At 39.4% G+C, this 13,896-nt stretch overlaps 1 protein-coding gene across 6 annotated transcripts in view; it reads right to left on the bottom strand.

Annotated features, from left to right (window-relative positions):
• Positions 1-13,896, bottom strand: part of LOC121947781 (teneurin-3) — a 284,662-nt gene that overhangs the window by 223,523 nt on the left and 47,243 nt on the right. For 5 of the 6 annotated variants that reach the window (XM_088080831.1, XM_088080833.1, XM_088080834.1 and 2 more), the window contains exon 1: positions 3,597-4,403. The exons of the other annotated variant lie outside the window; for it this stretch is intronic. The gene's annotated coding sequence lies outside the window, so the exon portion shown is untranslated. Of the gene's footprint in view, positions 1-3,596; positions 4,404-13,896 lie in introns of those variants that run through there. 6 annotated transcript variants of the gene reach the window in all.

The raw sequence follows: 13,896 nt of genomic DNA, 5'->3' as shown, positions 1-13,896 counted from the left end.
TGTTAACCTGTAGGTTACAACAGAGTGAAGCGGTGCTGACTCCCAGAGCTGGACCAGCAGGACGGCATCCTGTGGCTAATCGCAGGTGGCTTTCATCTCAGCCTACTTTGGCCAGCGTTAAATCTCAAAACAAAATCCAAGAGCTGTCATGCTCTGAATCTTTGCTTTTTTTGATTTAAGTTAAAGAAAGGCTTCCACGGTTAACAGGTCCGGCTGCTTTCCATGAATCCCAAAGATGCATCACCACGAACGTATTTTCATGTTGACTATGCGCACGGTGAGATGCATGAATCAATTTATGTTATGCACAACATATGAGGTCATGCAGTGCGCCTACCATAGCTACGAGGCAGGTAAGGTAGCTGTTCCCTTGAGAACGCCGCTCTTTCCTTTCCAATCAAAATGCAATGCCAGGTATCACATTATTCACAGAAAATATTCAGCATGGAAAATACTATGTAAATCCATCTTTAGGTTAATAGAAAACTCTATTTATATTCTTATGCATAACTACAGCTCTTTGAGGCATCCGTATTTTAATTTAATAAAAGATGTTTATGAAATGAGGGGTAAAAAATACAAATCTGTTACATATCAAAACACACCATTATCACTTCAGAGACAGCATGAGAGACATATAGCCCTAAAACTGTGCATCCATACCATGTTTTTCTCTCTCTCAAGCAGCATACAGTGTAGTTAAGGACCACAGTGGTAATGCATCAAGTGCTGTCACTAAATATCCCTACTCTAAGCACATTTCAAGAGCACGCAATCCCCTCCCCCCAAATCCTCGGGTGACTTTCAGCAATAATTTGGCAACTTGCAGGAAAAACAGTTTTTAAAGAAAAAAAACTTTGCCGCAAGTGTCACATCACCGTGCCATACCCAAATAATCCGCCGATTTAAGGTCATTAAAAGCAAATACGCGAGTCTGTCCGCCATCCTGAAGGAGCCTGGTTTCTTCAAAGTGCTCCAAGATCCGAAACGCATCACGGCATGCTTTACTTTCACACCAACTATTTATCATGATGACTGGCCGCTCTCAGGGGAGGGAAAGGAAAACGTACAGAGAGAGGGAACAGGTGAAAGAGAGCGCAGCAGACAATAGCCATGCAGGCTGTGTGTTAATAGTAACAGATTAGAGGGCAGCAATTATGTAAAGTAAATATGACATGGAACCGATCCGTCGAGCCCGGGGAACTGTGGGTAGTTTGTCAGGCTGCATTAACCTTCACGTGTTTGCTCTGATGTGTTGAAACAGGCGACTCTGCCACGCTGTTTGCCATATCAAATGTTATAATTCATAAGGTCATCTTCTGAGCCACTGTCGGCATCAACAAGTAATAAGGTGAGAAATTATAGGCTGGCGGGGCCGTGCATCGACTCTCCCTCCACATCTCTCAGATCTTAGGAGTTATTCTTTACAGAGGGAGACAAGTTATCTTGATCGCCTCTTAACGATCTATAAAACTGTTTAGGGCCAGTGTTCAAGCCGGCATTATCCCTAAAGGAGGCTGTTCTCATCACACAGAATATTAAATTCTCCACAGGAATAATGAAAGGGGAAATTACTTAAGGATAGGAACATGGAGTGGCAGTGTTGTGTACACAGTTCTTCTAATATTTCTGAAGTAATTAGATGTTAAAACTCCAAGCGCAGTAACCAAAAAGAGAATTTCCTTTCCTCTCGACGGCATCAGAAATTGTAGTCACCTGCTTTGATTAGTTGGATTAAAAAGCAATGAAGTTTGAAGCTGGGGAATTAGGCTAAAGCCTCAATAAGGGGTCACAGCACTGCTAGATGTGCAATCGGCTGCTAAATTATGCCTCAGTGTTTATTAGAAAAGGCAAATTTATTTATATAGCACATTTTACACCCAAAGGCAACCCAAAGTACTACAACTATGGCTTTTCACTGTGCAAAATTTAGTGACTGCAAGTGTGCTTCTGTAAAATGCAACCCACTTCACATATTTGGATTCTGTTGCAGTCACCAAACATTGTTGCCTTAGATTGTGATGTTTGATTCAAGAGAGTCAGTTTAAATTAATATCAATGCCCTGAGAAAAAAAAAACATAGCTGTACTCATGTTCTGGTGCCCTGCTACAAAACCACATGTTCAATATCACCCAATAAGTGTCACTGTAATGCCTTTACAGTCTGGCACAAGGAAGACAGACTGTTACTCCGGTAGTTTGGAGCTGTTTCTTTTAGTTCTTATGTGGCCCTTGACACAGCCAAAGGCGGAAAGATTAGGAGAATATCGATCACTTCAAAACAAATTTCTCACAACACACTTGCCACTTTCATCTCTCAAAACGCCATTTTGTCCATGATAATGGAAGTATGCGTTATGATTTCGCCTCGACTGCTGCAGTTCCTCAACAGCACTCGGGGACTGTAGCCATAAATCAATTTAGCCGGACAGATATACTTGTCCTTCTGGGCTATCATGTGGACTCGTGTGTTTTTGCAGATTGCCTGATCCATGCCACAGTAAAATCACATCAATGTTCCTCTCCGGCTCATGCCAAGCACTGAGTCAAGTTACCATCTGAGATACAATAAAAGGAGGAAATTAACCCAGCTGATGTCTTGTCTAATTAACAGCACTTCCTAAAGCTCCTCAAATTATACTACTACGAAAATCCAAAATCAAATTACACGTTGCATATTGGTTGTCAAGCAACCGTAATGCAGAAAATACAACCAAAAAGTTGCGGCTTCTGCAGGCGCTTGTATGACCCAAGAGGCTTTGAATCCCCGTGGCAAACACAACCTTCCTAGAGGCCTCGCTCAAATTCAGAAGCTCTGATGAAATTCCTCCACCTCCTGCACCTGAGGCCGAAACCACAGAATTTGGTACAGTTTAGCAAGTGTGTGTGTAAGCGCTTGAACACTTGAAATATTAGTGGACTGAGCTGGGTTATCTCTGCAGGTGATTTACACCCCAGTGAGGCTTTCAGGGGTTTTTTGTAGCATTTTATGTGCAGATAGATTCACTTATTGGAGCAAAGCCATCCCAACGTGTCAGCTGTTGGTCAGAGGTCTTGAGGAGGACACTGAGGCGAGAGGTGATGGAGGCTGGGAGGAAGATTATGTTCTTATAGACATGTCTGAGGGGAAAAAATGGACTTGAATATAATCTGGAGAAAACAGCAACAAATCTATGAATTTTCTCCCATGTGCCATTTTTAAAATGACATTTAAAAAGACCTTCAAAATGCTTGGAAAACAAACTCTCTAAAGCACAGTGGGTTACTTTTGCATCTTTATGAATGTTAAACTTTAGGTTATGATGCATTTTCCCAAAATCTGACCTGTTCAGAAATGCATGCATATTGCTCAACACTTCCTTAAAGCAGCAATTGTGTTAAAAATCCACAAGGTGTGCATCAAAGTAAATATTTTTTTTTTATCACTGATGGGGAAAACCGGGTTGGGAACCCGGTAGATTTCGGCTTCACATCTTGCAACAGAGCGTGCAGACCAGATTAGACACCGTTATTGCGCAAGGGACCACCGATTCTGCCATTTATTTAAATCACGCGGGAGACATCCATTTAAAGCAAAGCATAAACAGCACACTGACCTGCGTTAAGCTTCCGCGAGCCTGTCCGAGGCAGAGGCACATAAACTTCCAGCGGCGCGCTTTAGTCCAAACTTGCAGGCAGCAGTGGGCACAGAGCGCGTCGCGGTGGCTTCCTCACAATAGCCGCGTGTGCAATTTGGCACAGTTGAGGTTCTTCGCGGACACCTTCTTTCAAAAAATTTCCACAGAAACCTCTCTTGGCTCGCGTCGATAGCGACCGTGCACGAGTCGGAATAGTAAGACTCGTGAGAGGGGATGTTGTTGCTGCTGCGTAGTGGTGTCAGGAGGAGCTTCAGCTGCCAGCTCCGTGTGAAACGTGTCTCTGCTCAGAAATCTTTCCCCGTGGCTCAGCTCAGCTCCAACAATGCAGTTGTCCCCCTTTTTTTCAGGAGGTAACACAGTTATGTTTCCTGTCGCCCAGCAGCGGTGCAGGATGTTTTTTTCTTTAAAGAAAACTCACTCGGTAAAGGATGCGGAGGCTCACCAGCCGCTCAGCTGCTCTTTTGTCCGAGATGCACTTGTCAGCTGATAAACTGCGCATCCCGTCGCTTTCATCGGCGTCGCCTCTGGTCTGCCTATCAGCACCGGTGTAGAGGTGCAGGCCGTAAACATGAAGGAGGGTCATCTGTGACCTCCAGCCGGTATGCAACTTGCAAATGTATGCACAACATTAGTTCCATTATGAGGGAAAAAAATCTTAAAAGACCCTACATCCGCTTTAAACACCTACAAAATAAGTTTGTAGTCAATTGCATGCAAGAAAAAAATCAGCATAAATTCAACATGGATTTGCTCTGAGCTGCAGCATCCTCCACCTGCCTGTTTCCCTCCTCTCTTCTCTTTTGTATTGGGAAGCTGTCCATTAAGCTTACCTACTGTATGGTCGCGCGCCGCCATATAATTGGCCAAGTCTCAATCTCAAATTTCTCACCATCAGTCTGACAAAGGGAAGAGTGAAAAAAAGAAAAAATAGGCAGACTGATGTAAATAAATGTGTTATTTCTCACAGAAGACTAGCAGCTAAGGGTTATTCAAGCTGTTAATTAAACTGTTACATAAACAACGAGGCCTAAACGACTTGTTGTTCAAATTAAAATGATGCCATTTTAGACTGGCTGTCGAATAAAGCTTGATTCATATTGTTTTGCTCCAGCCACCATCTGTAGTGGAATTGATCGGCTGCAGCAGGGATGTGTAATAAATAAAGCACAATTTGAGTTCTGGCCATGGGCGGATTATGAGACAATGGGGCCCCTGGGCACAGATGTGAAAGAGGCCCCAGAACCTCCACTATGGGGAGCAAGCACACTTTGTGGTGGTATTGCCCCCCTTTTTTAAAATACAGCTTTGCACCTCTTTGTGTTCTTTATGCTTATTTTTTGTGGTTTGGGGTTATTTGTGTCTCTTTGAGGTTATTTTATATCTTTTTTAGGGGGCAATTTGTCCCCTTTTGTCGCTATTTTTTGTTTTTTGAGATTATTTTGTGTCTTTGGTTGTTTATTTTCCCCCGTTTTGAATGACTTTTATATCTGGGAAAGTATTTTTTCCGTTGTTGTTGTTTTAATCACATTTATAGAAATTCTGTGTTTCCTTAAGGTAATTTTGCATCTTTTTTGGCCATTTTCCCCTGATTTGTTATTTTGTGTCTCCTTGAGGTTATTTTGTGCACGTTTTGGTGTTTTTTCCCCCCATTTTGTAGTCATTTGTGTCTCTTTTGGTCAATTTCACCTATTTCTAATTACTTTGTGTCTCTTATGGGTTATTATGCATGTTTTGTGTTGTTTTTCCCTTTATGTGGTTATATTGCATTTTTCTTTGTTTCCCCCTCACTTGGAAGTTGTGTTTGAGGTTATTTTGTGTCTCTTTGAGGTTACTTTGTCTCTTTTTTGGGTCATTTTCCCTTTTTGCAGTTATTTTTTGCCTCTTTGAATTATTTTGTGGGGGTTTTTTTTGGCATGTCTTTGTGGTCCTTTTATGTCTCATCATGGTCAGAATGTGTTAACTTGAGTGACATTTTGCAGGTGAAAGACAGGCGGGGCGCTGGGCCCCTTGGCCTGTGCCCAGTGGGCCTGTTCAGTAATCCAACCATGGTTCTATAATCACAAACTATTAAGAAATGTTTTTCTGATGCACATCATTTTCATATTTTGTCCCCCATGCCTTTCACATTAAAATGCCAACATAATATGAGCCTGCTTTGAGGGTTTTTGATTTCATACACAGAGTTGAAGTTCTTCAGTGTTTTCCAAGTGTGAAAACTTCATCTTGATGAGCTCCGGTTGCAGAGATAAGTACACTTGCCTTCCGGCCATTTTCCGTCCCTGGTCTTAAACCAAAAACCACATTTACTTTGAATTAGCTTTGTGATTGAAGAAAACATATGAGACCCTATCTCATAGGCTTCAATGATAACATTTAGAGGATAGACTGCGGAAAGCAGAGTTTCATTAATTACAAAAGGAACAGCCCACTAATCCCACTAGAAAGGCATTTTGAGGCAGAGTCGTTTTGGTTCTGAGGGAGAGAGAAGAGAGAAAGACTAACAATACCAATGGTAGATCACAGACCTTCAAGCTATGGTCTGCAGGCCCCATGGCTCAATAGGGGGCCAACTACTGCAGCTCTGACTGGGCAGTTTTTTTTTAATCCCCTTCCTGAATTTAGCCCACGTCCGACCACATGCAGTGATGAAGTTATCACTGAGGACAGCTTTTCTCCAAGCAAAATCAGCCCTGGCCTTCGATGCTTGATTCTTCTATTATACCCGGAGCACATCAAAAACTTGCCTCCATCAAATGGCATTATCTGCATGAAAGGCAACTGCCCAACAATCTATCTCCAACTCTGCCATTCAATCTTCACTCAAGGGCATGCAAAAAAGAAAGGAAATAAAGAAAGGACATTAAAAAAAGGAGAGGAATTCTTGTAAGGGCTGCTGAAGCCAGTACCCCTCCTACTTCCACCCTTTCCTCTACTTTAAGTCACAATGACTTTTTTCCCCTCCTCTGTAATATTCTTGGGGGCTTTTCAGAGAGACTGTACATGGAAGTTAGTTACTAAGCAACATATTCACACATTTTATGCACATGAAGGTTCTTTTAAGTTTGGTACACCGGAGGGTTAATGATAGATTAACAGTCCTTCACTTTCTTGAACCAAAGGAAAATAGCTCATTCTGTTTCAAATAAATGTTCCCTTACTACAACCCGTCTTTAGTTTGCATCCTTGATACCGATTTCCTTTTCTTCTGAGACCTTCGGCAAAGGCTTTGGTTTTTCTCTCAGTCACACTCAGCGCGCGTCCACGCAGTCAACTGTGCCCTCTATTGGAGGCCAGTCACTTTCAACATCCAAATTCAAAGACTGAAGCACGGTGTGATGGGTGTGTATACAGTAAACAACTGTGTTTTGCATGATGAAAAGAGCATTAAAAGGAATTTGAAACTAGAACTTGAATAAGATGGAGATTTAAGGATTCAAAAAAAAAAAAAAACCTTTGCATCAAACAAATGGCCCACAGACAAGTTATAGATTGATGATAGAGTTTCTAAACACAGTTTTATCAGTGTGAACATGCAGTGTTTGATTCGTGCATCCTGTAGTGCGGCGCCTTTTTTTTTTAGACGCGTAGATTAAAGTCAGGAATAGTCCCTAAAACTAAATGCAGGAACATACTACCTTATTATTTGCTGCATTTGCTTCCAAGACTACATACGGCTTGCAGGGAGCTTGCCTGAATACACAAAACATGAACCAGAAACTTCACCACTGAAGCCCAAGAGCATAGCATACATTAAAGAATAAAAGCCCCATATCTTTCCTCAGTGCCGTATGTTTTACACATGTTCACTATCAGCAGAGAAAACAGATGGGCCACACCACGGGGACACAGAGACCTGTGGACATTATAAAAAAAGCAGCATTGACAAATTATGCATACTACTCTTCCTGTGCATGCAGGAATTTGTCCCCGAGGGGTCAGACAGCGAGTCTGATGCGTTCAAAACTGTGTCTTGTCTTGTTTGATGTCTCTTAAAAAGCAACAGTAACAATAGATGCACGCTCTGTATATGTGCAGAGCATTATATTCACACTGTAAAGGCTATTGCCTTTTGTTAGTCTGGTATTGTGTTCGGCAAACTAAACGGACATGTATAAAGGGATTGGACAGAACTTCCCCTTTCATGTGGAAATGAATCCCTTCCAAAGGGACAAAACAGCTTTCACCCTTGGTTATACAGTGAGGATTTTAGGGAAGCACCTTTTTTCCTTTACATCTGAGAGAAAGGAAAAAGGAAAAACAAACATCCAATGCCCAAAAAGAAAGTTTATGTCAGGCAATAGCAACATTTAAAAAAAAAAAAAAAAAAGTGAATATTTCAAGAGAAAAAGGAAATTTTCGCTTTTCCAAACGGGTCTTAGATTTAAGCAGACGGGCCGAAATCTTTCACAGGCGTCTACAGTAAAGGAGGACGGAGATGGATGCCTCTCTGCCAAGCTTTCAAATCTCAGAGGACACTTTGAAATGAGGTGGGAGGGCTTTGGTTTTCTTCTGAGGCCATTCTCTGAACATTTCTATCGATTGTAGCGGGTCGCTAACACCACCAAGTCGAAAGAAGGAACAGGAAAACCTGAGAAATCAGACAGCTAGAAAGCAATTCACAGGCCAGAGAAAGGTAATTAAAAAGCTTTCATTAGGCAGCTAACATTATCATAATAATTTGGGATAACCTTGACCATGAGTATATTTCCTTTACACCTCGTCTGAAATAACAAGCTCACAACCTTGGACTTTTGGGTCAAAATAAAAATACATTTTTGCTTCTGATTTTTTCCTGGAAGAAAAATAACCTGTGCCCAATTTATTTTGAATTAAGTGATACAAAGAGAATCCCAAAACTCTTTAAAGTTCAAGATGACGGAAAAGAGAGACTCTTTTTCAATATGTGGCTAAAAAGGACTTACAGTAAAATGAAACACCTTTTGAAATATCAAACAGGCTCAGTGTCATTCTAAATTTTTCAGATGGATGGACGGCATCAAAGGGAAGAGACGTGGTGAATCAAAGCTGGTGGTGGGAGACCTCGACATTCACTTAATTTGAAAAGATTAACCAATAAAGCAAAGAGGGCAGCGTCCAGAGATAAAACACTTTTTCTGACAACGAAGACGGACTGCAGCAAAGTAGTCAGGAGCTGATGTATTTACTTGCGGTGAATATAACTTAATGATTGTAGATTAATGGAGAAGAAATGGTCAAAACATATTGATTACTACTCACTATTCACTCTCGTTAACATAAAATTTTTGCAATTTTCATGTCTGGAGCAGACGTTTGACGGATGGTCTTCCTTGCAAGTTATGAGTGACTAAAACAAAATCCAAGTGTAGAATAAATTATCATGAAAAAAAAATTTGTGTCTAATGTGTCTACAGAATAATCTTAACTTAAAGGTCAGCTTGGGTAAATGCAGAATTCACTGATTTAAAAAAAAGGCAAAGATTTGATTTTCTGCTTAAATGAACCAACTGTACATTTACATATCAGAAATTTCATTTGTTAATATATTCATGCTCATTGCTTTGTGCAAACAATTATAAAATAGCAGACTTTTCTATTCCATTTCTATAGATATTTTTAGGGTTTCATTTTTCTCCAGCTTTATGTCTCGAGGTGTGCTGTCGTCCTCTGCAATCACTCTTCAGCACCAGCACTTAAAGAATATAACAGCACCATGTTAAAGCATGAAAAGAAAAGTCTTGACCCTGGAAACTGTATTAAGTAACTTGAATAACATACGTGCTCTGCTTTGTGACATGTCTGAATGAAAAGAAAACACTAGCATGACATGAAATCAATAACTTTTGACAAACTTCCTACAAGTCACAAGTTCACTTGTTTGTGTTTAAAGTTTGCGATGGATGAAGTAGGCGGCCGTCATGTTTGTTTACCTGGTCAACACTCATCACCTCCTGTCAGTTTGTGAGCAACGCAGATGTTGGCAAGTAGAGAGTAAGACATTGAACAGCTGCTGGTGTCTGTCAGGGAAGTGACTGCGATTCTACGCGTCGTACTATAATTACTACCATTCAGTTAATCAAGTCTGACTTTCTCTAGGTGGCTCTTTTCTCCATGTCTGTTCAGGCAGAGTGGTTTATCATTGTCTGCACAAAATATCAGATTTTGTTTTAAACTGTTAAATTACTGGGCCATTGGTGGCTTAGTGGATAGAGCAGGCACCTCATGAACAGAGGCTGAGTCCTCGCCGCAAAGGTTGCAGATTCAACTCCGACCTTGGCCCTTTGCTGCATGTTGTCCCCTCTTTCTCCCCCTTTCACACTTACACTCAGTACGATCAAAAAAAGGTGAAAAGCCAAAAAATATCTTTTAATTTTTTTTTTTTTTTTAAATGATGTTTTCAATTTGAGAAAATGTGGGTGTGAGTCAAGTGGTACCCAAATACTGGAGAACCTTAAAGGGACAGTTCACCCCTAAATCAAAATAGTGTATTTTTTTCCCATAACCTGTAGGGGTATCATATCTGTCTAGATTGTCTTGGTGTGAGTTGACGAGAGTTAGAGATATCCAAGAGATGAGATGCCCTCTCTCCAATATAAAGGAGCAAAATGGCACTCGGCTTGTGACGCTCGAAGCACCAAAATAATACATTTTAAAAACTCAACAGTAATGTCTCTTTCTAGAAATCACGACCCGGTTTCTCTAGATAATCAACAGACCTTGTTGTGAGCCAGCTGACATTACATCTCAGTCCAGGAGGACGTATTTACTCTTTACAAATCACAATGTCATGAGCACGAGCCTTATTTTCATGTGTAGATGCACATTCCTGCTGCTCAGCGATACGTACGTCTGGAGGGTGTAATTTGGTAGCAAGAAAATAGTTTCTATCTTAAACTGCTGCCACAAGATCTGTGGATTATTTTGAGTAACTGGGTCATGAATTCTGGAAAGACACATTGCAGTTTAATTTTTCAAATTAAATTGGAAAAATATATATATTTGATATATATTTATATTTTGAGGTGAACTGTCCCTTTAAAGCTTTAAAGAATACAATCTAAATTGAACCACTGGTATGTTACATCAAATGTTGTAAAGCTAGACTGATATGTAGGGTGTTATTAGTTTATAGCAGATTTATTGTAGCAAGGATTGTCAACCACACTGAAAAGTGAATAATTTAACTTTAAAAGTGCCCTGTAGTCCCCATGTTGTGTCTTAATGTTAAAACATTACTGCTACAGATGTGCAGCTATCAGATATCAATATCAACATAAGCCTGAAAAATCCAGTATTCGTCCACCTTTAGTTTAGCAAAGAATGAATTAAAATAAAACAATAAAAGAGAATTATTATTTTTTTTACACCCTTTCTTGACATTATTGATGTCTAACAAGGACCATTATGTTGCATTAACATAGAAAATGACTGGTTGCACAGGGCGTTTTGCACCAGAGACCAGTTTAATGCACATGATGGAGAGTGGCCCTCACTACGTCCCAACAAACTGTATTTTTTCATCGATTGGTCACAAAACGCATCAACGTTAGAGAAAAACAGAATTCTTATTAATTAAAATGTGAACCTAATTTTAGTGCACGAGTCTAGCAAAAATCATACATCAAATCCAACACTGCATATACTTGCAACATAAACCTCTCAATGTCCTACGCAAAACTCATTCCCAAACTTTCAACGTACGGATTTCAGGCAGTCTCCTGTCTTAGTGAACATTGCGCTCTGTCTGTTCCTACACTGCAAGTGAGATCCCTAATGTGCTCCTGTGCTCTCTGTGAGTGCTACCTCCACTCTCACAGTGCTGAATTGTACCTAAGGCTGTGTCGAGCCCATCTGGGCTGAGTCCAAGTCAATTTCAAGACTAAACACCAATACCCAAGTCCTATTCAATGCCGAAATAGGCAATAAGTCGTGCACATGTCTGTTTGATTGCTACACATTGCTTGAAGTCACACTAAAATGAAAAATTACATTTTGGCATTTCTACTTTCCATATAGCCATTGGACATTTTTTGTCAAAAATTGATAAGCATATTTTCATGTTTACCAAAATGTCTTAAAAAAAACCCAAAACCTGTAAGTGGTGACTTGATTGAAAACCAGGAAGCATACGTTAAAGTTAAAAACAGAAATGCCATTACAACCTGATGCTCAATTCCACCACACACATTTTACTTTATCTGTATTTGGGTTGCAGCAAAATAGCGGATTCGGTATATCATGGTATGAAAATGTATGGTTATCATACCTTGTGCCTTTACATATCTACTGTATTGAAAAAAAATGCTATGGAATGGCCAATCTCACTTTCACTTTAGTTATTTTGAGAAGGAAGACCTTTTACACACTTTTATTTTGAAAAATAGCTCAGATTATAATAATAAAACATTTGTTTATCAAAAATAAGTTGTCATTCCTTTAAGGGTTTTTGATATTATTACTACTACTACTACTACTAATAATAATAATAATAATAGTAATAATTCTGTTAAATCATGATACAGTGACAAAGTAAAATTTTCTGAGATGGTCATCATTCTGTAGTATCATACCATAACAACCTTAATTTGTTCTACATAAATTAGTGTTATTATGACTTTACATTTGTACATTTTCTTAGAAAGAAATTGCTCTAAACAAACATCGCCTTGTTTTTAATCAAGATAATTTATTTTTCTTGAGTTATTTGACTCACAAATTACAAGGTTTACTTTCAAATTTTTAACCTATTTATTTAATTATAGTATATCATTATAGTGTTTTTTTTAAATATTGCATTCTGACATAAAAGAACCATAAGAGGCTCCAATACACTTGGGACTGTGTTTTTTTTTCCATTTCCATTAAATCAGCGCCTTTCTTACCAATATGAAATTGGTTAATGAACTGGAATGACACCATCCACAATGTTGTTGTACCAACATCCTTTTTTTCATCAGGTGCCGCGGCGGCCCACCCCCCAGGGACCCAATTCTGAATATAAGCATACAATATTTATCAGTGATAACAGTTGGTATGTTTAAAGCTTACTATAGTACTGCCATTGGATTAGATTTTGCTTCTCCTCTGAGTCTGTGATCTCCTACAACCAATTCATTGAATTGCAGACAAACTCGATTTCAACAAGTATTATTTTACATTACAGGGGAACAACAGCCATTTCTAAAAAAAATCACAGAGAAATCAATGACAAGATTTCAATGTATCATCCCATTCACAAGAGAATTGTGCTAGCAACAAGCACGGCATATTATGTTTTGTAAGCTACTTTGTCAAATAACGTTTTCTTAAGCTAATTCCACAAATACAATACTTGACTTTTGTTGACAAAGTAAAGCTCAGATGGGAATAGCGATGGCTTTGCTGCCCCCCATTCATGACTCTGGAAACCTCATACTCAAGCTGCACAGTGGATTTTCTTATAAAGACTGTTTAAAATTGTCATGGAGATTTATTTCCTTTTGCCGCCAGTCTCTAGTGGTTATTTAAGGAACTGCATTTTTTGGCACTGTAGCACAAGCGTCATTTTTTAGCAGATTGCTGATTGGGATTTCTCCCTTCCAGAGGACATCATTTGCATAAATGTGAACTACTGGAAGATGAAAGAAGTCAGAAAGGTACAACATGGTTTCCTTGTCTTATAAGTGTTTATGTTAACATAAAATGGATTAAGAAAGTGACAGCATGTTAATCTATTATTGAAATACTATATTCGATCATTTTGCCGCTGTTATGGAGTTACTGTTTACTGTGATGACACTGCGAACTAGTTGTTTCCCAACTCAACCTCCAAATATGCACGTACATGACCAAGTTGCAGTTTTGTTACCCTCATAATATATAGCCTCTAGAATATTATCAATTTTTAAAAACTTGGCTGTTGTTTCACTTTAAGGAGGGAAGATGCTTTCAAAATACTTGCACATAACCTCACCTCCATCTCATAGAGATGTACAGAAAGCCTTCTCGGAAAATGTTGTATAACAAGGCCTTTTGGAACCAGAGGCCGTTTCTCTTTTTTTAATTGGCTCTGACTTTAAAACACACACCCACAGAAAAATACACCTCTGCTTTGTTTCCATCTGGTTAGAAACAACTTTTCGTTTCTTGTGTTTGTTATGGTATAGTAGTGTGTGTGTGTGTGTGTGTTTATGGCAGTCAAACTTTGATTTACTGTTTCAAATCTGACCAGAAGCTTATGATTATTTTTTATCATTAGAGAGAGAGCTTTCGTCTCCGGCTGTCCTTCCATGTTAGGGAC

This window comes from Plectropomus leopardus, chromosome 8 (assembly GCF_026936395.1).
Source record: "Plectropomus leopardus strain MGB_pleo_1.0 chromosome 8, ASM2693639v1, whole genome shotgun sequence".
In the NCBI taxonomy this organism is placed as follows: Eukaryota; Metazoa; Chordata; class Actinopteri; order Perciformes; family Serranidae; genus Plectropomus; species Plectropomus leopardus.
The sequence above is the reverse complement of the archived record's forward strand: the minus strand, read 5'-3'. Positions and strand labels throughout refer to the sequence as shown.